The 27650-nt window shown below is 38.1% G+C and overlaps 1 long non-coding RNA gene across 1 annotated transcript; it reads left to right on the top strand.

Moving 5' to 3' along the window:
* Nucleotides 1-397: 397 nt before the first annotated feature.
* On the top strand, nt 398-26406 carry LOC141414831 (uncharacterized). Its single transcript, XR_012439729.1, has 3 exons — nt 398-716; nt 25423-25497; nt 26234-26406. It is a non-coding gene; the product is annotated as an uncharacterized lncRNA (long non-coding RNA).
* The last annotated feature ends 1244 nt before the right edge of the window (nt 26407-27650 follow it).

Below are 27650 nucleotides of genomic sequence, written 5' to 3'. Positions count from 1 at the left end.
AGTTGGATAGGCGTTTGGGGTTTAATGTTTGCTTTTTAGTACCTGTAAATCTTTTATATAATAATATGTATGGTTTATGGGCATATTTTACAGTCAGTTTATTATAGAACTGAACTTGGAAAACGGGTGCTTAAAAGCCTTTCCACCTAAACAGCTTGTCTGCAATGAGGCTGCGCTGCCACCAGGGAACAGCAGTGTCTTGGCTTTGGGCTAATCAATGGTGTTAAAGAAAGCACTGTTTCTCAATTAGCACATTCAAAAATAATAGTATGTATTACAATAGCCAATTAGAAGTCCTAATTCTTATACTTTTAAAGCCAACGTGCAGTTATTTAAACAGACACTGAGATACTTAAAACAGTGGATTTACTACAGAGACTTGAGTTTTCTTCCAGAATATCCAATAGAAATTCAGGGCAAGTCAAAGAACTACATGTTTTAGTCTATGTAAGCATTTGACTAGTAAATATTTTCATTTGGGGAACATTGGTTTCAAGCCAGTGAGTCATTTCCAAGCTTTAGTATTTGTTTTGAAGGGTGGAAACAATATCATGACTTCTGCATCATTCTGTGTTTTGTTTTTTTTCTAACTAGAGGCTTCATTTCAAGTTTGAAATGAGTCAGGACAAGGCTGGAGGAAATGTGGCCCGGTATAACTGCCCACAACCTCCCACAGAGGAGCAGGAAGATGAACCCTGGACCAGAAGCCCAGGCATGTGAGTCCCACAGACACCCTGGATGAGCCTGAGTGGTGGTCCCAGCTTTCTGGGTTTGTTTGCTTATCTTTGAGCCAAGGAAACTTCTAAAATCCTTTAAAAATGTATGGTTTACTCCTCTACTTTATGCTTTTTTCTTTTTTTAAGTGTGTGTGTGTGTGTGTGTGTGTGTGTGTGTTTTCCCGTGGGGCCTGAGGCAAAGTTGAATCTAGGGAGGTGGGGAGGTGTTAGAGATGAAGTAACAGGAAATCTTAACAGCTAATCTGCCACGTTAAGAGATCGCTCCTGGCATACACTGTTGTACTTATGATTGGACTCCAGCCCAGTCTCTCTGGCTACTTTTCTCCAACTCTCTTCCTACTCCAAAATGCAAGTGCTCAGCTATATCAAGCTGCTGAGTTGTAGCTTTGCCCCTCAGCCATCTGGAAGGGCTATTTTTATACAAGTTGTAGCCACATCTCTCTCCTTCCAAGCATAGGATGGCTACCCAGCAGCTTGAGGAACTAGGCCATCCTTCTAATTAAGATGGTGACTAAAACACTTTTGAACAGGTGGAAGACTAGAAATGCCTTGAATTTATATTTTGTGACACCTTGTTTATTGAGAAGTCACTTATCCAGCCATATAAACTATCTGGATCACAGTTGAGAACAGAAAACATGCCAAAAAACAAAGATCCCTGTCACAGATATCACGAAGTCCATTCATGAGATGCTTGGGTCTTCTCAACAGGCCTTCTGACTCCTAGTTTAAAAACACTTCTAACATGGCGTGGTCTAGTTTCTGACTCTTAGGAAATTGAAAGCAGAACAATTAGAGAAAAGAAGACAATTTGAGAGCTAAGTACATGGAAAAAAATTTTTTCACATAGGACAAAGATAAAATGTAAAAAGTAAAAGCAAACAAAGTAAATCAAAAACATATATAGGAACATCCGTACATACACTAAAGGGCCACAATCCTGTCCTAAACCATAGTAGTTTCTGCAGATACCAAATAAAAACTGATATACATAATTATGGCTATGATTCATTTAGGAAGATGGTCCATTATATTCAATGATGTATTTCTGAAGACTTCACATTCTGTAGCCAAAACACTCCAGTTTGAAAAAAAAAGGGAGAGGTAACTAGGTATATGGCTCAAGTGGTAGAAAGCACCTGATTGGTAAGTGCAAGGCCCTGAGTTCAATCCCCAGTACCACAGAGAAAAGAAAAAGAACCAGAGAGAGAGGAAGAGAGGAAGGGAGAGAGGAGGGAGAACAGAGGGAGGAAGGAAGGAGGGAAGGAAGGGAAGGAGGAAGGAACCAAGGAAGGAATGAAGGAAGGAAGGAAGGAAGGAAGGGAGGAAGGAAAGAAGGAAAAGATTCAAAACCTGGCCAGTCGCTAGTTAGTTATGTGATGATCTTGGGCAAGCGATTGCCTCACTTACAAAATGGAGATAACATTTATGGTGTAGAGTGGTTTGGGAATTAAATAAGTTAATAAAGATAAATCCTTTAGGACAGAGTATGGCATGAAACATTGTTTGGTACATTGTTCTAAAAAAGACAGAAGGAGAGGAATGCATTTTCAGACAAAATAATTTAAAATTACCAAAGAAAAACTGAAGGCACTGAAAGAAATAAAACTCATATTCCTAGGACATTCTGTGCATGGATTTGAAATAAGAGCCAAAGATTATGCTTTATATTTATACACTGGGAAAAAAAGGAAGGGGATAACATCTTAACTACTTAAAATTAAGTGGTGTGAAGTAGTTTGAAGTAGTTGACCCTCTGTATCTGCCAGTCTGCACCTGGGGATTCAACCAAGTACAGATCCAAAATATTTGGAGAAAATTGCTTCGTACTGAGCACCTAGAGACTTTTCTACTTGTCTTTATTCCCAAAACAACACAGTCTGACAGCTATTGACATAGCATTTACACTGTTTAGGTATTATGAGATAAGTATATGCATAGGTTATATGCAAATACTATGCCACTTTATATAAGGAATTTATGTACCTAGGGATTTTGACATTCACAGGTGGTCCTGGAATCAATTCCCCTTGGATAGGAAGAAAAAACTGACTTTAAAAATATCGGGATGTGGGGGGTGCTGATGAAGTGGCTCAAGTGGTAAGAGTGCCTGTTTAACAAGCATGAGGCCCTGAGTTCAAACCCCAGTGCTGCCAAAAAAAAAAAAACCAACCATGGGGAAGATTTTCTCCACCAACAGACTTCTTTTATTAAGACCCAATCTTCAATAATATGCAAACATAAAGACAGAATCAGAGAACTTAAGATTTGGTAAAGGTCAGATGATGTCAGATTTTCTATTTATTATTTCTTTTAATCCTCTTGACCTTGTGAGGTAGGCTGCTTGTGTCATTTCTCCATTTCACAGAGGAAAAATAAACCTCAGAGGTTGCAAAATAAAGCTCAAATTTAAACAGCTAACTTTATAAGAAATTCCTTTATTTTATCCTTCGTTTTCTCACTTACGAAATGGTCATAGTAATACCTGCCTTACAAAGCGTGTTAAGATTAAGTCATATATTACATGTAAGTTTTTCTTCTCTCCCTTATCTTACTCTTGACAAACACATTTTATTTAAAATCACACTATTACATAGCCACATTCTTGCACCGTTTGGTCGTTTTGTTTTTGTCTTTGTTGTTTTGTGAGATAGGGTACACAATCTTCCCATCTCAGCCTCCTGAGTGCTGAAATTACAGGCCTGCCCACCACGCCTGGCTGCTTTGGGTTGTTGTCATTGTCATTGTAGTTATTTTAACCCTGTGCCTTTGGCTTAATTTCTTCACAGCCTAAAAGATTACTTGTTTTCCCCAAAGAAATTTTGTTGAAGATATATTAAATATACAAATGACTTAACAGTTATTGCCAATAATCAGGACTGTTTAATTTCTAGAAACTCATTTACCTACAGTATAGCAGTCCCTTTTTATCCATAGGTGATGTCTTAAGACTCTTGGTGGATGCCTGAAAATTTCAATGGTACCAAACCCTAAATATACACTATATTTTTTTTCATATGTCTTCATACCTAAGATAAAGTTTAATTTGTAAATTAGGCACAATAACAGACTAAAAACAGCAATAATAAAATAGAATAGTTATAACAACACAGTATACCATAATAAAAGAGATTTCATCACACTACTCAGAATGGCATGCAATTTAAAATTTATAAATTGTTTATTTCTGGAATTTTCCATTTAATGTTTTTTTAGCCATTGTCTACAGGTAAGTGAAATCATGGAAAGTAAAACCTTGGATGAGGGAGGACTGCTGGACTCTATATATAGAAAATGACTTGAGGCTGATCTTTTTGATGTCACTTAAACTCCTGTTAGAACACTAGAAAAGACAAATTAAATTTTTTCTTAAGGAGGGGTGAAGGTATGGTTTAAGAGGTAGATCATCTTCCTAGTACACAAAGCCCTGAGTTCCAACCCCAGTATCACAAAAAAGAAAAAGAAAAGGAAAGAAAAATATATTTCTTAACCAAATAGGGTTGCCTACCCTCCCCACTTGCTAACAAGTGAAAAATACAACATTTTTGGTCATGCACTATTATTTCAATGTGGTCCAGACAGGCTGTAACCTCTGACCACAGCAAATTCATTCTCCTTTGGATGTTCCAAACCGAACAGTTTCTTTGCCACTGTACTATCTGTTCCTACTGCTTGGAATGCCCTGCTGTAATTTCTACCTAGTAAATGCCTGCAAGTGCCAGCTTAAATGTCACCTCTGCAGTGAAATCTTTCTTGACTCTTCTGAAAGGCTGACTCAAGAACAATTTTGAAATATTGTTTATTCAATTATTTTATTACCCTATTTCTTAAAAGCTTCACCAGCCTCCCCTCCACCTAACTTCTGCTTTTCTTAAGTTCTCTAAACAGCTTCCACATCTTCTTACTGACTCAGTGGAAATAAGCTGACTCAATAAAAAGGTGACGAGATTCTAGAAAGAGCTGGCTGGCTGGCTGGCTGAAATACAGCCACCAAGAAGTTTGGAATATATTAGCTGTTAGTGGGTTAGTTCTCTTGCTCCATTGGAAGGAGGCTTTTAAAGAAGGAAAATGGATGAGAAAGAAAAGATTTCTGGATTCTCTTACAGATACTGCTTCCTGTGAGTTTGCCTTTTCACAGCAGTAGCATCTCCAGTGATCATACTAAGGTGCCTGGTTCTTTGAAGTGGTGATGAAGTTGTTTATTTGCATTAGGGTAATCACTTGTGCTGCTAACCAAATGCTTCCAGCGCTCCCCCAGCTAGGCACATGATAGGATTTCACCTCTGTGGCCTGCAGTAGAACATGTGCCAGTAGCTCGAATCAATGAGTTGTGAACAAAAGCGACATGTGTCACTTCCAAGCTGGAACATCCCACTATCTGTGGAACACCCAGCAGAGCACCCATGCCTTTTGTCATGGCAACAAATGGCTTTTGAGAGCACCCATCATCCTAGCTCGTGGAGTGGGGAGTGGAACCCTAGCCAACCTTAGTTGGACCTGTAACATAAATGAGATATAAACTTCTCTCCCAACATGTTATTATGAAAAGTGTTGAAATATTCAGAAAAACTGAAGGACCTACACAACAAACATCCATGTGCCCATGAATGGATCTCTCAATTAACATTTGCTTCAGTTCTTCTCTCTCTCTCTAATCTGCATCAATATTTTTTTTCTTTCTTTTTAAATCATCACTAAGATTTTAGCATTGGTCATTACCACAGCACAGACTTGTCTTTTATGATCTACAATATTCAGATAAGCTGTTCTCCTTTTCATCTGAGGACCCTGAAGTGGAACTACCCCTAAAAGAAAAAAGGTAATTGTTTTAAGTCAGTTTTAAGATCTCATTTCCTGCTGAAGAGATAAATGTCATAGGATGAACTGGATGTGGCAGCACATTCCTGTACTCCCGGCATGTGGGAGGCTGAGGCAGGAGGATCAAGAGTTGGAGGCCAGGCTGAGCTGCATAGTAAGATCCTCTCTCAAAAACAAAATAAAAGTCTCAGGATGGATTAGGAGAAGAATGAACCCATCTTTTTTTTTCTAAAGGTCTTAAAAAATAAGACAAATGCTGACTGGGCTAGTTTGGGTGGGATTGCATTTAGAGGGGAAAGGATGGATTAAACCAAGAAAGAGTAAGCAGAATCAGCATGGGCTGCATGCCTGTCGTGCAGCAGACATTTTATGTGTACTGTGCCATTAGAGCTTCCAGGCCACCCTATAAAGTGTCTGATTTTCATCGCAAAAATAAGGCTCTTGCACTTAGAGCAGTGACGCTTCCTGCCCGAGGTCACATAGCTAGTGTGAGCGGAAGAGGCAGAATGCAAACCCAAGTCAATGTGATTTCAACAGTTTCCAGAGTGGCCTTGGCGTTTCACAGCACCATCCCTCTGAGATGGCATCCCCACCACCGAGGCCTTGGCCCAGTGGTGTTAGAGCAACCTTTATCCTTGTCTGAAACAACACTTGAAATGTCAAAAGTTATCTGACATTTTTCACAAGTTCAGAAAAGCTCAAAAGATCCACTACACATAGGAGCATTGTGAGCTTCCTTAAGCTGAAATAGCTGGTTTGCCCTTTGCTTTCACAGGACAGTCACCATCCCACACACTCACACCCACACCCTCACACCCACACACTCACATTCACACTGTCCCACACTCACACCCACACACTCACACCGTCCCACACACTCACACACACACACACACACCGTCCCACATTCACTCACACTCACATTCACACACTCACACACACACCATCCCACACTCACACTCACACACTTACATTCACACATCACACTCTCACACTCACACACTTTGACACAGGGTCTCACTCCATAGCTCGCTCTCACCTGGAATTCCCTATGTAGCCCAGACTGCCCTGAAACTAGAGATCCTTCTACCTCTGCTTCCTAAGTGCTGAGATTATAGGTATGCCCAAACAAGCCTGGCAAAAAAAAAATCCACATATTTTAATATATTATTTAAAAATTCCACCTCCAATTCCTGTCAGAATCTTTGTGTTTTCGCAACTTATTCTTCAGGCTTGTGCTTTTTTCTGGGGTAGATGTATGTGTAAGTGTGTGTGTGTGTGTGTGTGTGTGTTTGTCTGCAGGGTACTTATTTTCCCCAAATCTAGATAATGACCCCTAGAACTTAACTAATATGACCATACTGAGAGTTTATTTTCAGAAATTTTGAGTAAACAAGTAATGATTTTTAGGTCCATATTAGTTTTACCCAAAAGAATGGGTAGAGTGGATATAGCAAACATTAACGCTCAGGTTCTCTCTCAGGATGGGGACAGGGATGTTTTCCTGAGACGCCCAACTCTCAGCTGCCTGGATGAGAGGGAACAGTTTACCCAAACTCACCTGGAAAGACATCCTGAGCCCCCACTTAGGCTTTGGGATTACAGGAATTCTTCTTCAGCCTCCAGTCATTCAATCCTGACTGACAAATCCCTTCTAGTTACTGGATGGACACGGTCTGCCTTTTAAAACTTTTCTATAGAGTCTAACCTTTCCCAGGAGACTTCTTTATGATATTAAGGCCTTAAAATAATGCTTAAACTAGCTCAAAGGGGCAGCATGAGGGAGTTTTCTGGGGTGACAGAACTGTTCAGTTTTCCAATAGTGGAGGTGGTTGCATGAATCTATATTTGTGTTACAGGAATGTCACATGGCCCATGAGGCAAGAAATCAAGCTGTCTTGTCAGACAACTGTACAAAGCATCAGTAAATATTCTCAGAGGGACAGACCACTGAAAAGACTTCCTCAGGAGCAGCTGCCAGTCTAGGTCCCTCTTTCCCCAGATGGATTGATTTGAATATATGTATCTTGCTTTGATTCTACAGTTGGCATCTTCATAAAGTCATGGAGCTGAAAAGTAGAGATACGAAGGAGGCAGAACCTAGCAAATGAGGAGTCAGAGAAGTGCCCAAATGAGGGCCAGGCTTGGTGGTACAAGTCTTCAATCCCAGTTCATGGGGGATAGAGGAAGGAGGAACACAAGATCTGAGGTCAGCCTGGGCAAAAAGTACAAGACCCGATCTGCAAAACAAAACTAAAGCAAAAAGATCTAGGGACACGGCTCATGTAGTAGAACACTTACCTAGAAAGTGCAAGGCCCTGAGTTCAAACCCCAGTACTTCCAAAAAGAAAATAATAAAAAAGGAGCTAAATAGGAAACTGGGTTAACACACTGGGTTAACCTCATTAGATCTGAAGACAAATAGGAAATCAGAATCTGTGGGAAAATGCAAGATTCAGAACAGGGGGCAGAGCAGAGAGCAAATCATAGGAATGAGGCACCAGGATGAGTCCAGCTGGTCCAAGCAGCTAAGTTGTAACTCCTGGACCTCTGAGGGAACCTGTGCTCTGTACTTAGTGGACGTTCACTGCCTAAAGTTTCTACCTTTGGAACCACAGCCTAATCTGTGTTTACCATGGCCTCGACAAAATATCTTAGACTAATGTAGGCCTCCCATTGCCCAACATGCTCCCTGCTGCTCTGCACTGCTTAGAACCTGGGAATCTTTTTGGAGCTTATCTATCTTGGAAGGGAAATTGTCTGAGCAGACTTGAAGGCAGGGGTGGAAGCCACCTGCTGAAGACAATATGAGCATTTGGCAGGGTGGGTGGGGAAAATGAGACAGAGCAGAGGGGGCTGGGAATTATCCCACTCTTGCTCCTGCCTGCATCTGGTGCCCCGGGAGCTGCTCTTGAGCAATGCCTCTCCAATGAGTTGGCGTGAACTTGTACTTGTTCCTCCCTCAGGGAACGAAGGAAGACAGGCTTAAAGCTGCTGAAATGCTTGGAGAACATCCAAAGAGAAGCTTGACACAAATGCAACATATTAATAAAAACAGCCTGGGCCTGGCTAAATAGTGACTATTCTAACAAAACAAGCATATGGGAATTGAGGATAATTGTCCCAAAAAAGAAACAGTCCAGCCCCTGTACACAGAGCTTGATGCTTCTTGATAGTGTTCACGGAATTCACTTCACTGTGGTTTTCTGACTGAGGTTGGTAGCTATTTATTCTTAGGAGCTTGGAGAACAGCCACCTCAAGGGATCTCTTAGGGGATAAGCAAATTCTTTAGTGCACATCGTCTCAGGGAACAAATGTTCTTTGCTTTTTTTTTTCTTTTCCCTCAAATTAATTGCTTTGCATTCTAAGGGAGGATTTCTCCTAAGCTATCAGAATATCTGGCCTTCACTTTTGTAGACCTGTTTACTCCAGAGAGTAAATCCATAGTATCTACATTTTAATAAACACCTTAGTATTCCTATCACATTGAAGTTTGGAAAACACTGCCCTAGTATTACTATAGACTTTTTAATGTTTATTTATTTACTCGTTCAACAAATATTCACAAACCAGGTATTCTGGGGCAAGAGGTGGTAATGGGAGGGTGATAAGTGCTCAGATAGCTCTTGGTGAACTGATGATGACCAAATATGGCAAGTGCTACACTAGAAGGAGTTACAAAGTACACGAAAGCATGGGGGAGGAGCTTGAGGCAGTTTCATAGATGATATTTGAGCTGTATCTTGAGAATGAGTGGAGCAGAATCAGGAAGACCAGAGAGAATGAACATTGCAGCATTGACCAAGTACTGCAGAGTACTGGCATTTGAAGGTGATGATCTGCTCTAGAAGAAGGGATTCTGTGTAACTGAGCACAGAGAATCGTGGAGAAGGAAAGAGGCGTGGGTTGGGACCAGACTGTGAGGAGCCTTGTATCCATGCTAAGCAATTTAGGCTTAGCTTAGCTCTACAGAAAGTGGGACCCAGAGGATTTTTTTAAAGTATAAAATGACAGAGTGATTTTTTGTGTTACAGAGCAATCTTCCTGGTAGTGGTTTAGAGGTAGGCAGATGAACACAGAGGCTTCTGCCATGGTGAGGAGTGAGGAGGCTAAATGGGGATAATGGCAGTGGGGCAGAGCTCTGTGAGGTGGAGTTAGCAGACTGAGCACAGGAGAGCATGAGAAAGCTCAAGTGGAGGCTGACCACAGACTGCTAGTTTAGGTCACAAGATAGAAGTAGACCCATTGCTCAGGATCAGGAAGAATTCACAGAGACACTGGCGAGGTCTGGTCAGAGGCAAGAACCTCATCCAGGGGAAGGCATTGTTGACATCCTCATGGCTTTTCCAGCTCTGAATTAGACGGCACGTGTGATGCTTGAGCTTGGTGGGCAAACCCTAGTGTCTGGGCCCATCAACAGTAGTTTCTACTGTGCCAGGAAGTAGGTGTAAAGATACTTGCTAGGTGATAACCCATAATATGGAGTTTGATTATATATATATTTTTACAAACTAAATGGAGAGAGAGTGAGAGAGAGAGAGGATGGGATAAGGTTGAGGTTGGAGGGACTGCACAGGAAAGAGGGTAATAAGGAAGAAAAGCAGGACTGGGAGAGAAAACTGAGGACCTTTGTCAATTTACTTGGAATTCTTGTGCATTTTTTCAATTATTTTCAGCGATAAGTTTTATTGATGGATTGCTTTTAAAATTTGTTAAAGCAATTGAAAAACAAGGATGCTTACACATCTTCTTGGCTACCACTAGGTGGTACTAGTGATAGGACAGACTGGATGGCCTTTAAGCTTCCTGCGTGTGGGTCCAACTAGCTACCTGCATGTGGGCCCACCTTCCTAAATTTACAGAGTGAAACAAATGACTTTGCCAATTTTAGTGTGTGTGTGTGTGTGTGTGTGTGTGTGTGTGTGTGTGTGTGTGTTCAGAGTTTAGAGGTCAAGGCCCTCAGAACTTCCCTTTCCTTCCACCTTAGGTATGAGATGCAGGATTTTCTATTTAATTTGTATCAAAATACTTACAAGTAAAAGCAAAAATGCTTTCTGCACAAGCTAAATTGATACAGTTTGGTTCATGTACATCCAGATTAATCTCATGCTCTCCACTTGACAATGACATTCCCAAGCCAAATCTTAATCACGTGCATAAACATAACCGAACTCTTCTGTGATCCTTCATTGAGCTACCCAACCATTTACCCTCACTTCTCTTACACTGTCTTGTCTTCTATCACCTCCACTGATGTGGGCAGGAGACGGAAGAGTTAGGTTATGTCTTATCCTCTTTCTGCATACACCTGTGATAAAAGAGCATTTGTGGTTTTGCTTCTAGGGCATTTCCCCTTTAAACAGCACTTCTCTCCACTTCCATCATAGAATAGACTGAACTAGCTACTGTGTTATCCCTTGTTCTAAAATAATACTTCATTCAAAACCCAAGTGCTTGAGAATCCCAGTTCTTGAGTTAACTTAGACCAGGAGGGATGCAGTGAAAATACTCACATGCTCTCTTTGGGATATCCACGAGGCCAGCCTGGCACTCAGTCCCAAACAGTGCAAAGCCAAGAGGTATCTGCAGTGGCTCTGACTTGACTAAGGCAGGCTCCTGGTTGTAGTCCTCATTGATCATTCATGATTCTTTGCCCTCTTCCCCCACCCCGACACTGCCCTCCAGCAAGGGCAGTCTTTGGATCAAAACCAAGAAGAGAATCATCAATCCCTCATAGGCTTGTAGCTGACACTACCTGCATGGCCAGTTGAGCCACCAATAAACTCCAGAAAAGAGCCAGGATCATTCCAAGCAAAGGCTAATAGACACTAAATTGATATTAGCCACTACCCATCATTAACAGTAATGAAGACTATTTATTTGAATTCTTCCTATTTACCAAGCTCTGTGCTAAGTATGCTGTATTTTGTCTTACTTGGTTTCCTCAACCATCCTGGAAAGTGGAATTATTACAGATGTGAAAGCAGAGACTTGAAAAGGTTGAAGTGATCAAATTTATCTACTTTCAAAATTTGTCTTCTTAATTCTGAAGATAGTTAAAGGCTTTGATCATTCAGAGCCTTGTTCATATCCCATTTGATAAACTTCTGAGGACCTTGACTTTTTCTCCTCCTTATCCCTCAATGCACTTTTGGACAAGGTCACGGCAAGAGAGTGAATGCAAACCTAATCATATGCTTTGCACTGATGTTCAGGCTTAGTTATACATTTCTTTAAATTCAAGAATTATGTTTTCAAGCTACTTTTTGTTTGTTTGTTTCCCTTCAGTATCCCATAAGGTTCTAACCTCAGCAGTTTCTCAGTACTGTGTTGCTTCAGTGACTGACTGACCCCTTGTTCACAGATGAGGTCACGAAGTTTAATGATAGGATTTAAGGTTCTTTGTTTTTCTCTGGGCTGAAAATATTTTTTATCATCTTTTTCCCCTTTACCATGAATCCCTGAAAATTAAAAGTAAGTAGATCTCCAGGTTGAAATATCATTTTATTGGATGAACTTAATTTTTATAGGACAAGTTAAATTTAATGAATCAAGTTAAATTTTCTTAAAGGAAAAGCTGATCCAGAATGCTTGGTTGAAAGTAGTAAAGAAGAATAAATCTATCACAATCTCTTTCCTAGGAACTTGAAGCTGGAACTTGTTTTCCTGATGTAATTAGGCAGGGACTTCTGTGACTTAATTTAAAAGCCTGATATATAACCACCTTTTTTTTTTCAAAACATTTTTTTCTCTGCTACCCCTGGATGAACCTAGCTCTGCTTCTCCAAATTCAATGATGTCAGGTCAGCTGGGAACAAATTCAGACTGTATAATTCCCATCAGCCATTAGCAAGGGAGATATTTTCATCCCCAAGGTCCAAGTTCAGTTTTAAAAGGCATGTTTTCTTTTCTATGTATGTGGTTATCTCCTGTTAACAGTGATGGGTGTTATGCACGAACATGCAGAATACTCTGTACTCCTGATTTGCACAGGCGTAAATTTCATGAGGCCAAAGTAAACATATTTTTGCTTCTTGGCACCATCCTCCTCCTTGTTAGGATATACATTGGTACCTGAATAAGACTCTTAAATGATGAAATGCTAACATATGCTGCTTCTGCATGTATTTTCTTAAGTATACAGCTTTAAAAATTGGGTCCCTTTTTTTCTCTGTTCAATGCTTGGCCTGGTAAACCATTATACCCCTAAGAAGGGAGTGGAGAGACTTTTTTCTTGTCCAGATGTCATACAACTCATGTCGGTGAGTGAAATATATACCCCGGTCTACTGATCAAGTCTGTAAAGCCTGCATGTAGACCTGCCATTAAGGTTCTATGTGGAATGGGTGTATTCTAGTCTGCCTTCACTTGATTTCATCAGTATTAGATACTCTGATGAGATCATGAAATGAAAAACAAGTATGAAAAAAAAGAGGCATGAAATATGAATAACAAGTTGTTCAAAACGAGACAGCCAGTTCTAGAGGGCTGGCTCCACTTGCCTGAGAGGTGTGTAGCAAAGCCAAATCAGCCAGGGTAGGAGGCAGCCTTGTTTGTATAGTGCTTAATAGGCCCCAGAGGGAAAAGGGACAGCTGAATGAAACACTTGCTAGATTTTTTTCTTAGGTTCTTTACTTCATGTAACTTACGAGTTACAAAGGTCTGTAAAATGTGACAATTTTAAGAACACTAATCTGCCAAGACCCTTAAAATGTATTTTAATGGCTTTAATCCTGCTGCAGAGATAGCATTTAGCATGTTTTTAACAATAATTTCTGCATGTGAGGAGCTTTAATGGGGCTGAAGTGTAGCTCAGTGTTAGAGTGCCTGATTAGCTTGTCCAAGACTCTTGGTTCTATTCCCAGCATCACCAAAAAAGGGGGGAGGGATGCAGAGGTTTTACTGACATTTTTAAATTCTTTTCCAGAAAAAGAAGTGGGAGATATGATTAATAGTGAAATTAAGACTCTTTCATTTCTTCTGAAGTTACTTTTAAGAACGTAAACAACTCACTCCTTCTTTGCTAGTACTAACCTATAAAACACACAAAAAAAGTCAACTTGTGGTTACCTCTTTGATACTCTTGGCCTCGATTCCTGGCTCAGGAAATAACATAAAGCAGTTCAACTGGTTTTTTTCTTGCTTGAGAAACTAAAATTAAAATCTCAGGAGCTATTTAACTTTAACCCAGAAACAGCTAAGAATGTATTCTATCAAAATAGCCCTAAAGACAGTTTCCCAAATGTGATTGGATCTTTTTAACTCGGTACCAATGTAAAAAAAAAAAAGTGTGTGTTTTTTAATGTGAGTGTGTGTGTGTGTGTGTGTGTGTTACATTTTTCTCTACTTGAAACTGGAAACCTTAGGTTTTATTCTCATCCTTCAGCTTCTGGCATGTCATAATCTATACTAGGGAACGACTGCCTAAATTACTATATCCATAAATATTCTGGTGGAAAAACACTTGAAGGTTCATTTTCAAAAGTGCACTGTAGTACTTCAAAGTTGAAACCTATCTCAGCAAACCAAACTCAATTCTATTTTTCTGTACTATAGTCAACAATTTCAAGATGTTATTTTATACAGCACAACTCCAAAAGTATGACAGAAAAGCGTTTATATGGGTGCTAAATAAACCAATATTACAGTGTGATGTGGAAAAAACCTATCCAATGGCAATGAATTTCATTTTTCATACTAATCAATAGTGGTCAAGTGGCTTCTAGCCTTTATTCTTGGCTAGAAAAAGTAATATTTTAGAAAATAAAATTTGGACAAATGTATGCTATGCTGGCTCTTAACATAATCTCTTTCTGATTTTTGTAACCATAAATCATACCCCAGTTGTCAAATATTTAGTTTTTAAAGAAGAAATAGCATGAAGTGTTTGTTTGCCAGAGCTATAAGAGTTGAAGTCAACATAGCTCCTTCTGGTTCATGTCTGTGACTCTTCAAATCACAAATTACTTGGTTAAATGAGCAAATATGCTAGCTTAACAGAATGCTTGAATGACAAAAGGTGTTTACAAACTGTTATCTGTTTTATATTATTCTAAGCTAGTCACTAGGAAGAGTATTGTTTCAGCCAGTAAATCTTTATTTATTTATTTATTTGCTGGGTTTTTTTTTGTGCTACTAGAGATCGAACACAGTGCTTCCCTCTTGCTAGGCAAGCTCTCTAGCACTTGAGTCAAGGAAAAGTTTTTATCTTGTTTTTGAGATGGGGTCTTGCTAATTGCTGGGGATGGCCTCAAACCAAGATCCTTTTGTCTCTGCCTCTCCAGTAGCTGGGATTACAGACATGTATCACCATTCTTGGAAGCCAGTAAGTCTTTATTGAATGCTCTCTATACAAAAATGGGTTGTGACAAGGATGGAGATCACAACATAATTTCTGAATCACCTTACCAGTTAACTGCTGGAACAAATGTAGGAAAGTAGAGCCTGGGGATATAGCTCAGCGGTATAGTGCTGGCCTAAGACTCATGAGTCCCTCAGTTCAATTCTCAAAACTGAAAAAAAAAAGTGTGTGTGTGTGTGTGTGTGTGTGTGTAACCACAATGACAAATAAATCACTTGTTTCCTTAAGGGGGAAGTCTGTTTTATTTTTCTGTGTTTCTTTTGGTCCTCATTGTTCTTATTAAATTCTGCTTTTAATCCATCTATAGGAATAATTTAAGTCGTACCAAGTAAGTCCAGATTCAAATGACTGAAGTGTTGGCATTACAGACAAACACCTTGTTATTCTAGGACTTGGAAATGAATAGCTAGCATTTTGTGGGAACAGGAGGTATCTCAATAGAACATAAAACCCACCTCCTTCAAATATATCAATCTAAAGAAAAACATAGAAATGTTATACATGAGGAATGGACTCTACTTAAATTGTAAACACATGGTGTTCAGATACCACCATTCTGGGTTCCCTTGTCTGGCTCAGCAACTTCTTCCATTCTTCCCTAGAGTGAGTGCCTTGTCTCTCTGCCTATTAAAAGCAGAGTCAGGGTAAAAACACTTGTACCACAGGGGTGTTGGTAAAATTAATTAGTATTTGTTATGTGCTCCAGTGAGGTACTCAGGTAACTTAGAATTTATATGACACATGATTATCATTTAAAGTTTTGAAAGCAATCCTTCTTTGGTTTTTCAACTCAGGCAATAAAATGTAACACATATTTATACTTCAAGCAGTAGAATTAGGCATAGGAACATTTTGGCTTTTCTAGGAACAATTATTTTCCTGGAGGGAAAATATTAGAAAATTACAAAAGCTTCTTTCCTCAGCTTTAGGTATGAATAGAGTAGCTTTAGTTTATAGTTGATAAAAGCCAGAGGAAGAAAGTGTTATAAAAAACATTTGAATGGCTTGTTCTGCCATCTTTGGTGGTGTTTGAAGCTACCAAAAATGGAAAGGAGAGCAATTTGCTATTCTATAATTAGTGAATTATTACTCAAACCCAAGGAGTCATGCGCTCAATCTCTCCTGTCTGCAACAATTGCCCTGAGCATCCGATGAAGATGAGGAAGCCAAGGTTCAGTTAGTTAGAAAAGGCAACACAGAGAATTAAATCCACAGCCCATTCATTCTCTTCCTACCACCTTGGACACCTCCAAGAGGTAATGATACCTAAACCTGCCCAATATAGATAGGAATTTCTTCTCTTTGTCCCTGTTTTCTTTCTCTGAATTTAAGAATTAAAGTCAAGTATTCTAATGAAACCTCAATTGTATCCTTGGGAGGCTGAAGAGCGCCCCTAAATCATTGGCTAACAGCCATTTTGAAGGACAGGTACATAAAAATCCCTTTTAAAATATATTTCTATACATTTTTATTGAAAAAAATATATATCCTAGGTTGAGGCAATGGCTCAAGTGGTAGAGTACCTTGCCTAGCAAGTATGAGGCCCTGAGTTCAAACCCCAGTACCATATACATGTATATGTGTGTGTGTGTATATATATATATATATAATATATATATATCCTTTCTTAAGGATTGACTTAATTCACTCAGTTTTAGTGGTTTTTATACTAAATTAATATGCATGCTATATTGACAGAGCCTTTTAAACTTTATGTTGAAGTATAAAATACAGAAATTAAGTACAGTATTTTTTAAGTGTCTAAAATCCACCCCTCTATCTTGCAGCAAGTAAAGTATGCTATCATTACCCTTTCACATCTCAGAATAAAGTACTATGTGTAATACTGAACTTTAATCATGTATAAATTAGCTTATGTACTTAAGAGTGCTTTGAAAGGTTAAACTTAACATCTAAATTAAGGTATTATTGATAAAGTATCATTTTAAATGATAATTTTTTTTTATGCCTCAGGGCAATGGGTGAGAAAAGGTAATGACAATTTAAAATTTTATGTAGCCACTTCTGTACATCATCATTGATTTTAAACAGTGATTATAACTCACACATTGTATATGTACATATGTAGTGAGGTCCTAACAGCAATTCAGAGAAGTCCATCTCAAGTTGTTATCTATCTTCATCATTGAATTTTGACTCATATTCCTCTGTTTAACATTGGTTGCTAATTTCAATGAATGAAGAGATCTTAGCCAACTCATATCACTCTGATATCACTCTTATCAAGCTGGTAAGTATCAAACTCCAACTGTTAGTTACTAAGCAAAGCAGGCACCTTAAGGAGCAAACTCCTATATTACTGCACCTTTAAGGCATCTTTTTCTGTATTTTCAGCTAAAATTTTATGATGCAAGCTGAACATGCCCAGAGGTGATCCTGTCCATTTTAACCTTTGACTATGTGCTCCATGACCTTGAGTTAAGCATGCTCAAAAATGTGTCAGTCGCCCTTCCTTCTTAAACTATCACCTTAAACTGAGCATGCTTAGGAATGTGCCCATCCCTGAAGTGCTTTTTTATGTGAATATGTACAGTTCCTGGAGTAAAATCCCCATGCTTCCTTTGTTGGGAGAGGGCACTGCTTTGCAAATAACTCCCATGCTCTCCTTACCCGCTGCAGGTAATAACTTTTTCTCTACTCTTTTATTTCTAAGCTTATTTTGGCTTTACACTCATCAAGATGGAAACCCACTGCACTCAGTTACATAACCACAGAAGCACCATCATGCTGCTGGGCTGGCAGCACATCACTTATTGAAACAGCCTGAGTATAGGTCTCTTATTAAAGTTGGTTGCAGTATTCTTACGTTTTTCTAGAGAGTGAAGGAGTTCATCCCTACAGAGGAGCCTGTCCCTACCATTAGCTTCAGTAGAAGTACATAGACTACTAAACATCCTGCTTTTTGCCCAAGCTCTGGTTTAAAAACAAAAAACAAAGCCATTCCTTGCATGCCTTGCAAGATTAACGTGGATTTAATCCCAATCCTCAGTGTCTATTATGGCAGGTACAAGAGCTGAGCTGCCCTCTGGGTACTGTGTCTCAGCTGGGAAGCTCCCTCCTGGTCATGAGGCTCTGGCACCATTAGCAGAAAACACCCTGAGAAGATTCCCCAGGGACTGAATTCAGCACTTTTGTCTGCCTGGTGAAAAACATAATTCTTCTCCAATAATTCCCTTAAGGTATCCCCCTAGGGAATAACATACAACACTAAACTGACCCAATTGAATAACAAGTCAGCTAGATGCAAAAGAAAAAAAATAATGTCCCATAAACTTACTGGCTTTGCAACCTCAGTTTGAGTTTAATGTGCTATCAGTTGGTTAACTGTATCGGTCAGAGCTGATTCCCATTCTCACCCATAAAATGGCACTGAAATGTGACTATAAATTTTCAGGAAAAAATATTCTAGAGTGTATTAAATGTAAGAGCAAGTATTAAAAAAATTTTGGATGTACTGGGGATTGAACCCAGGGCCTCAAGCATAGACAAGGGCCTTACTTCTTGAGCCACACCCTCCACCCTTTTGTTTGGATTTGTGTTTTTGAGATAGGGTCTTGATAACTTTGCCTGGGCTGGCCTTGAAATATGGATATCGCCCCCCCCCACCCCAAACTCTTCATTCTCTAGCCTCTACCTCCTAAGGAAATGGGATTACAGATATGTGCCACCATACTCAGCTAAAACTTTTTTATTAAAGAGCTTTGTTGAGAGTAACTGTTTATGAAATTTGTTATAGTCCAATGTAAGAACTTAGTACTTGATTTTCTAACCTTTTTCTTTTGAGTTGAAATTTTATAGTTTCAGTTATAAAAAAAAAACTTTATATACCTGGAAATATTTTCAAAGTTCTTTATTTTATTAATATTATACAGTCCCATAATAAAAAAAATTAAACCACCAATAAAAGAAGTTATGGGGTGAAGAGTGGAGGATAATTAGAACTGACCTACTGGTCATATAATACATTTTTCCCTGCTTAATCAGACAGGAATTTTATGGTAGTAGATTTAAAAAAAAAAAAAAAAAGCATTATCCCAATTTCCTTTAAAAGTACATGTTGATGGGTTAATAACTCCCATGGTGAGGAAGCATTTTAAGGTATCTAATATTAACAATAAAAATGAGGGGCTATTATCTACATAGACAACCTGCATTTTTTAGGGTACAATAAAACTAGAAAGCATAAAGCAACTAAAAATAAACAATATCAGTATGAAACTATTTCAGAGATGAAATCTCCTGACTAATTCAAAAGCATAGGTTTTCCCACCCCCAGACACTCACTGGATTTCCTTAACTTATCTAGTTACATAACTGAATCTGTCACTTGTAAACAAACAGCCCCATTGCTTGACAATTCTGGATCCGTGGGTTTGTACTGCTGTTTCCCCGTGGAGGTTGAGAGCTGCATAATGATTTATTCTTTCCCCACCCCCTGCCTTCTTTCCCTATTTTGTTCTTTTTTTTTCTTGTCAAAGTAGGTTAAAAAAAAAATCCAAGGGAACTAAATGTGAAAATAAACCCTAGTGCTATAGGATTGAGGCCACCAATTTAAACGGTGTAGGCATAAGAAATACAAAATTTGAGGGTCTCATTGTGAGCTGAGCTCCCCAGAGGAGGACTATAAGGATGTAGTATTTTTCAGCATCCTTTGGACTCCTAACCATATACTTTTTTATAAGGTAGCTTTGATTTCCCCACGCATGAAACTCTCACAGGTTTTAAAGAGAGCTCTGCATGCAAAAGACACATGGGGGTGTAGTTCAGGAGGAGAATGGGGATAGTAGGCAGAATGTGGGTGAATTAACATTCCAGTCTGTGCTAATTCCAGTGCTACCTTTCCCTGGTGTGCCCCAGTTATAACTTTGACTGCTGGCAAACTAGAAGCTTTTTATATTGGTGATTAAACCTAATCAAATACCCAGGATAAAACCACATCTGACTCTACCACAGAGAAGTTAGGTGCCAGATGGGTTGTTAGTTTGTCAATTTGAGGGGTTTTTGTTGTTCTTGTTTTGTGGTTTTTTTCAGGGCCTTGAACTTGCTGGAGAGGCACTCTACCACTTGAGCTGTGTCCACAAGCCTTTTTTGCTTTAGTTATTTTTCTAATGGAGTTTGATTTTTATGCCAGACCTGGACCACAATCTTCCTATTTACACTTCCCAAGTAGCTGGCTGGGGATGACAGGTGCACACTACCACACCCAGCTATCGATTAAGATGGGGTCTTGTGAACTTTTTACCAGGGCTGGCCTCAAACTGGAATTCACCTGATCTTTGCCTCACTTTTAGCTAGGATTACAGGGTAGTGTAGCTAAGATTACAGGTGTGGGCCTGGCTTGATTTATTTTATTTGCGGTGCTGGGATTTGGCCTCAGGGCCTCATGCTTGCTAGGCAGGCACTCAACAGCTTGAGCCACTCTGCCAGCCCTTTTTTGTGTTCAGTATTTTTAGGGTAGGGTCTTGTAAAGTATTTGCCCTGGCTGGCTTCAAATGGTGATCCTTCTGATTTTCTGCCTCCTGAGTAGCTAGGATGACAGGTGTGAGCCACCAGCACCCGGCTTGATTCATTTTTGATAGTGTACGTTAATTATGATGTATAACAAAAGATTTTTCTTAATCACTTTTTGTTACTGATGGAATCTTCAGGAAAATAATCATAATAATTTAACACAGGGAGTGGAGGGGGGAGGTGGCCCAAGTAATGTATACACATGTAAGTAAAAGTAAAAACAATAAACTAAAATTTAAAAAATAATTTAACACAGGTAAAATATAGAATAAATTAATTTATGTTTTAAACATTTAGAAAGTAGTTTGGTCTTAAGAAAGTCAACAAAGCCTTTAAAAACCTTCAATGCTTACATGAAATTTTAACTAGGTCTCCTTTTACGTTTGCGTAAAGGAAGATTTTTATTCCTAAATATTTTCAAACCATTTTTTCTTCCACATACATAATCCTTTCTCCATCAGTCTGGGCATTATAAATGCCAAAAAAAAAAAAAAACTCAAAAAACACTTGCAACTTAATACTCTAATCTACTAACTGCTTTTCTTCTGAAAAAAAAAAACTAAACTAAATATTCTACTAGCTGTATCAGGCAGAAATAAGGATCTTCAGAAAGCATTCAAAAGGATTTTTTGAGTGCAGTCTTTGGAAGCTTTGTCTCAGTCCTAGTAATGTATAATTAAAGATCATTAAGTAATGTATGATTAAGGGATATTTGATGACCCTTTTATAAGGCATTTACCTTATAAAATCGTTTTGTCCTGGGAACTTTTTTATACTAGCATGTTTCCTAGCTTTCTTTTTAAATTTTATTTTCGCATGTATTACCTTGAATAAGAAGGACCGATTATTTTGACAGTCCGTGTGATTACAGTAGGAAATGACAGCGGCAGGCTACTGTTCTGCAGCCCACGGACTAAAATGAGGCTCTTGCTGAGCCCAAGATAGGAAGAAGAGTCTCTGTGCTGTTCCTGGATGGAGGCTGCTGCGGTTGGAGCGCCGGGTTTTGCCCTGAAAGGTTTCCGCTGGCGCGGAAGATGCTTAGTGCTCTCTGTTCTAAATCCTTCATTTTAGAGATGAGAAAAGGAATTCCAGACGGTGACTGTGACTTTGAGAGGCATGCTTTCTGTTTGTAGTCTTTTTAGGAAGTCACTTTCAATTCAAATTCCCATTAACAATATTTATATCCTACTACCTGTTGGGACCCCAACATTTGTTGTGACTGCCCTGTCCACCTGGTGAAGGAAAGGGTGGAGGCGGGAGTGTGTGTGTTGGGGGTGGGGGTGGGGGGGGCTCTAGTTTGTTCTCCTAAAAAGACTGAAAAAAAAAACCAACGCAAAACACAGGACAAAGCTTCCAGGCTGGGATCTGATTCACGAATCTCCATATTAGTGAAACAGTATCTGTTTTTGAGAACATGTTGACTGCTTCATCAAAATATCCTTCCATAGGGACACTCATTTCCATTTTATCATTCTCATGAACCATTTAGTGATCTTGATCCAAACACATTTTAAAAAGCTGAAGAGGAGAAATCAGATTGGAGAAATGGATGTTAAAATCCCAAATCCGGATGCGTAGATGTTTAGCAGTGGCCTCCACCCAGGCCTCTGTGAGCATGTCTGAGAGCTCAGTCCTTCACATAACATCCTGTACTACTCATGGTTAATGTAGTCTGGAATGGTGAAATAAGCTGACTTTATTGGGTTCAGTTTTGTATTTCCACATTAATTCATCACCCCTCCTTAATTACACACCTGTCACCCTCCAACTATTGAGTTGGAGAATGGGCATCTGTGTGGTGCTTTAGTCAACCATATGTAGGAGTCATAGCACCATAAGCACAAAGTGTCTCTCTTGAGCAATTTGGTCAAATATATATATATATATATTTATTTATATTATATATATTATATATATATATGTTCATTTTGAAACACATGAATGAACTCTGCATCTTTTTCTTTCTTTTTTGTGGTACTGGGGCTTGAACTCAGGGCCTTCACCTTGAGCCACTCCACCAGTCCTATTTTTGTGAAAGGTTTTTTGAGAGAGGGTCTCATGAAGTATTTGCCTGGGCTGGCTTCAAACTGTGATCCTCCTAATCTCTGCCTCCAGAGTAGCTAGGATTAGAGGCACGAGCCGCCAGCACCAGGCTCTTTTGCTGTACTTAATAGTGACTTTTTATTAATAATGAATGGTAGGGGCTGGTGGAGTGGCTCAAGTGGTAGAGTGTTTGCCTAGCAAGCATGAGGCCCTGAGTTCAAACCCCAGTACCATTAAAAAAAAAGAGTAGTAATAAATAATTTCATTTTTATAAAAAGGCTTCAACCTATAAGGTGCACTTTCCCCATAATGCCGGGGCTTCTAAGCTACAAGAAAGATCCTTCTTCCATTCCAAGACAGTTTTGCAAAGAATAGCAGATCACAGTATATCATGGTAGGTAGTACCATAAGTAGTCTTACTTTGCAATTTATTCAACTGCATGACAGAGAGGTTCTGTTCAATTGTAGCTCAGGATTTACCCAACATTGTAGACAGTGCAATCAATTTTAAAGTACTTTCTATAACCTGCTTTGTATACATAAACCATCCTCCAGCCCTTGGGTACATCCACTCTAATTGCTATTTTCAGTACTTTATAGAATCCCATAAAAAGAAGCAAGGAAAGAAAGGGACACAGAGACTGAGTGTGGGTTGGAAGGGAATGTAGGTTGAGAATTTCAAAGCTTGGGAAAGAAAGGAAGGTGATGACCACCTTCCTTTCAGAAACCACCTCCAGAAACTCAGAGCATGAGTTTCTGGAGGACCTGGAAGCAATTGTTACCCTAAGGCACTACTGTTTTGCACTGTTCCCATTGCTATATGAAAAGTCCTTTTCTTGGCAAACAGCTTATAAAGCTGCTTGTGCTGAGGCTTAGGAAAGACAGAGGTCCTGCTCACTGTAAATACCCTGACAGAAAAAGAGAGACTCTTTTGCTTAGATGGAGCAATTAATGATTCATATAGTGGTGTCTTGGACCTAAAATAGGCAGCAATTTTAACACATGATGGGAAAAGCTAATTGAGACTAATTAATCAGTCACCACTGGCAAAATTTGTGTCTAAAATAGAATGGATGAATTTGATCAAAGTACATTAATGTATGGAAATATCACAATAAAACGCCATTTGTACAATTAATATACACTAATAAAAAAAGGAGAGGAAAGAAAAGTGGAATGGGCCCCAAAGCTCAATTGCTTTTGGGCATAAATAATCTGTTTGTATGTTGATATTTTTCTACCTTCAGCTGTGTCACTTGAGTGGTTAGGAGAACTTGATCTGAGTTTTATTATGATTTGAAAATGTTCTTTAAAAATCACAAAATATGTAGAATTCACTGAACATTTTATTTTTTTTACTTTAAAATATTTATCTTTACTTAAAAATATAGAATTTTAAAATGTATTTGTTGGGTTTTTTTGCTAACTTTGTTTACAGAACCATAGGTAAATATCAATAAAGGTGATGTTTGCAGTTTTTTTTTTTTTACAGAATTGAATACCTACTATACAAAAATTTTTGAATAAATGTGACTAATTTTACATAAAGTGCACATTTTTAAATAAATGATGTTTTAGGAACACAATAACTTCCCTCATTCTGATAAAATGCATAAAATGTATGTACACTGGCAATATCCAGCTATGGCTTTGAGAATTTTATCATTACTACAATTTGTCATTTGTGCAGAAATAAGTTCTACATAGTATTGTAAATTTTATATATTTTATACATTTTGATATATTATTTTAAAAAGGCAGGTGTCTTTAAGAATAATTGATTAATTTTAGTCATATAATGACTAAGTGGACATGAATTATTTACTGAATATTTCATAATTTACAACATCATATTGTATATATTTATTTCTACTGGTATATTTCTTCATCATATGCCTTTTTGGTTACTATTATATTTCCTGGAAGAATGGCATTATAGAGTATATGCTAGTGAATATTTTAAATTTGGTTATAATAAGTTTGTCCTCAAAAACAAATTTCTATGGCAGTTTTAATCATTATGAAGAGTACTCATGTAACCAGTCATTCCTTTTTTTAATAAAAGATATTTCTATCCCTGTACCACAAAAAAAGGTATTTCTAATGAAGACATTGCACAAGGAAGAACTTATTCCACCAGGAAAACAAAATGGAAATTTGGCTTGTAACTGCATCTAGTTATGTTACTTTTGGTGAAGCAAATTATTTCAGTGTATTCATAGGAGCATAGACATAGAATAGCAATATTTCAGTTACTTTTATGTATAAGTAATAGGCCAGTTTATTTTCTATCAGCAATTTTACTGAGGGTACTATGAAGAGAAAGAATAAAATAACATAAAGCTTTGTAATTTTGAGACTGATGCTTTAATAGAGAAAAATTGTAAAGCAATGCGTGTCACATGTAAAATACTTTATAACCAGACGTATATTTGGTTATAAATGGTACACATTATAACAAAATAAAACACATAGTTGACCCTAGATCATAGGACATTTTAGAGGGATAGTATCTTCAATTGAATTTCAATCTCTGAGGATTTTGTTTTTTAGTTGTATGAGGAACTCATTATATGACCTTGATGTAGTATTTATATATAATACTTGACTTTTCTTGAAAAAATGATTGCCAAATCAATTTTGTTAATTTTTAAGGTCAAGCTATTTTTTTTTAACAAATGGGATTATCTATTCAATAGAAGATAAAGTAGCCAATGTTAAGTCAGCCTTAATTAACCCATACTCCATAAATAGTTGTTGATAATTTGTTAGATATTCTATCTCCAAATCAGTTATTGAATACATATGCAACGTTCAGAATAAGTAAGATAAACCAATAATAACAAAAATGCCTTAAGAAGTAGAAGATATTTATGTATTAAAGATATGAACCCTCATTACTCATATGTTGCATTTTCTCTCATATACAGAATGAAAAAACAAACTTTAAAAATTCCACAAACAGAATCAAAAGTCAAACTACAAACTTTGGCAAATCATCCATGGTAAGGGGATCATTTATAATTTCTTTCACATACAAAAAATTATTGTAGGGCTGGAGGGGTGGCTCAAGTGGTAGAGTGTCTGACTAACAAGTATGAGGCCCTGAGTTCAAAACCCAGTGCCGCCAAAAATACCTAACATTTCCATTAAAACCCAACCTAGACTGAGCATGGTGGCTCAAGCCTGTAATCCCAGCTACTCAGAAGATGGAGAGCAGGAGAATTGTGGTTCAAGGCCAACCCAAACAAAAAAGTAGAGAGACCCATTTCAACAAAAAACCTAAGCATGGTGGCACACATTTTCATACCAGCTACATAGAAAGCATAACTAAGTAGGGATCACAGTCCGGGCTGCCCAAGCATAAAAGGAGACACTATCTCAAAAATAACCAAAGCAAAAAGGGCTGGGTATGTAGCTCAAGTGGTAGCATGCCTGCCTACTCCAGCAAGTGTGAGGCCCCAAGTACAACCAAAAAAAAAAAAAACCTAAAACAAAAAATTATTGTACATGTTTCCCAAAAACAGTAGACAATGGAAGGTGTTAAGGTTTGAATATGAACTCTTCCCCACAGGCTAAGGTGTTGAACACTTGGTCCCCAACTGGTAGTGCTATATTGGGAGATGGTGGAAACTTTAGGAGGTGGGGCCCAGCTGGAGGAAGTGGGTCACGGGGGCAACTCTTTGAAAGCTATTACTGGTCTCCTGGTCCCTTCCTCTCTCCTGGCTTCCTGTCCACCAGCAGGTGAAGAAGATCCTCCACCACACTCTCCTGTTGCCATGATGTTCTGCCCAAGGACTTGAGACCAAACAACCATGAACTAAACCTTCTGAAACTGTGAGCAAATAAAATAATCCCTCCCTTTAAGTTGTTTTGTTCAGGTATTTGTCACAGGGATGTAAAATCTGACTACTACACAGTGATACATTCTTAAAAATTGAGTTAAAAGGTCAAAACTTAAAAATGTTCAATATTTCTAGTAAATTAAGAAATGCAAATTAAGATGTGCTTGGTGTTTTGTTTTTTTTTAAACCTACAAAACCTCATTTAAAGGAACACATAGTTTGTATAGCTGTGGGGAAATGGGTACTACTGGTGGAAACATACAATGATATAAACTTTCTTGAGGGCAATCTGACTGACGCATTAAATATTTTTAAAGATTTATGTCATTGCCAGGCACAGTGGTGCGTGTTACTTGAGGGGCTGAGGCAGGAGGATCACTTGAGCCCACGGGTTCTATGATTCTACTACTATGAACATATCTTTTGAAAAAAATCAGGTATACATAAAGATACACAACCCCATCTAGAAAATGCTACTTTCAGTTATGTTCCACTTATGGTTGGCCCACATCTTAATGACATTATATTGACATTTCCTATCCATTCCTAAAAGAAGTCAGTGGGGACTTCTGAGGTCTACAGCTAAAATATACAGCAAGAACTCATCTCATAAAAAAAAATCCTTGAATAAAACCCTGACACTTGAAAGAATTGGACTGAGCATGTTGCATGTATAAAATCTTGGCTCACCAATATGGAATGTTATTTTTAGGTAAAATATATAAACCAAAATCCTGATCCTTTATTTACTAAGGATCTCTTACAAGTCATTGTGAGGTGATACAAAGATTTCTTACTACATGCCTTTTCTATATTTCCTTTGTGTTTTAAGTTTTCTGGAGCATTCTGATTGCTATTTGAAGTCTAATGATGCTGTGGGTAAAATGTGGAAATTGGATTACAGCAAAAAACAAAAATCACTAGAAAACAAAGTACGAAGTTCATGAAGTAAATTCAATATTCTTTTAGTTGCTAAAATGTTTTTGTAAGTCTGTATTTTTCTATTTTTCTATTATATTTGTTATAGCGTATTGTTTGATGCTGAAAAAGTTACATTAACATATGTTAAAGAATATATGCAATTTTGTAAAATGTAATGATATTCTTTAATGTATTTGTCTTCAATCTCTAACATTTATACCATATATGCATATGTTTCTGATAGTATGTTTTAACTTGCTTAAATATGTTTTTCTATCTTTAAAAAAGGCATGCTAAGTATACATTTGTTCAGATGGTAAGGGTACTTTCTGTCTCTCAGTAGCTACAGAGAGATTGGTTCCAGGATGCCTTCCCAACATCAACATCTAAGA

The sequence above is a fragment of the Castor canadensis genome, chromosome 12, assembly GCF_047511655.1.
Source record: "Castor canadensis chromosome 12, mCasCan1.hap1v2, whole genome shotgun sequence".
NCBI lineage: Eukaryota > Metazoa > Chordata > Mammalia > Rodentia > Castoridae > Castor > Castor canadensis.
Note: the sequence above shows the minus strand (reverse complement) of the source record. Positions and strands in the feature narration are given on the sequence as shown.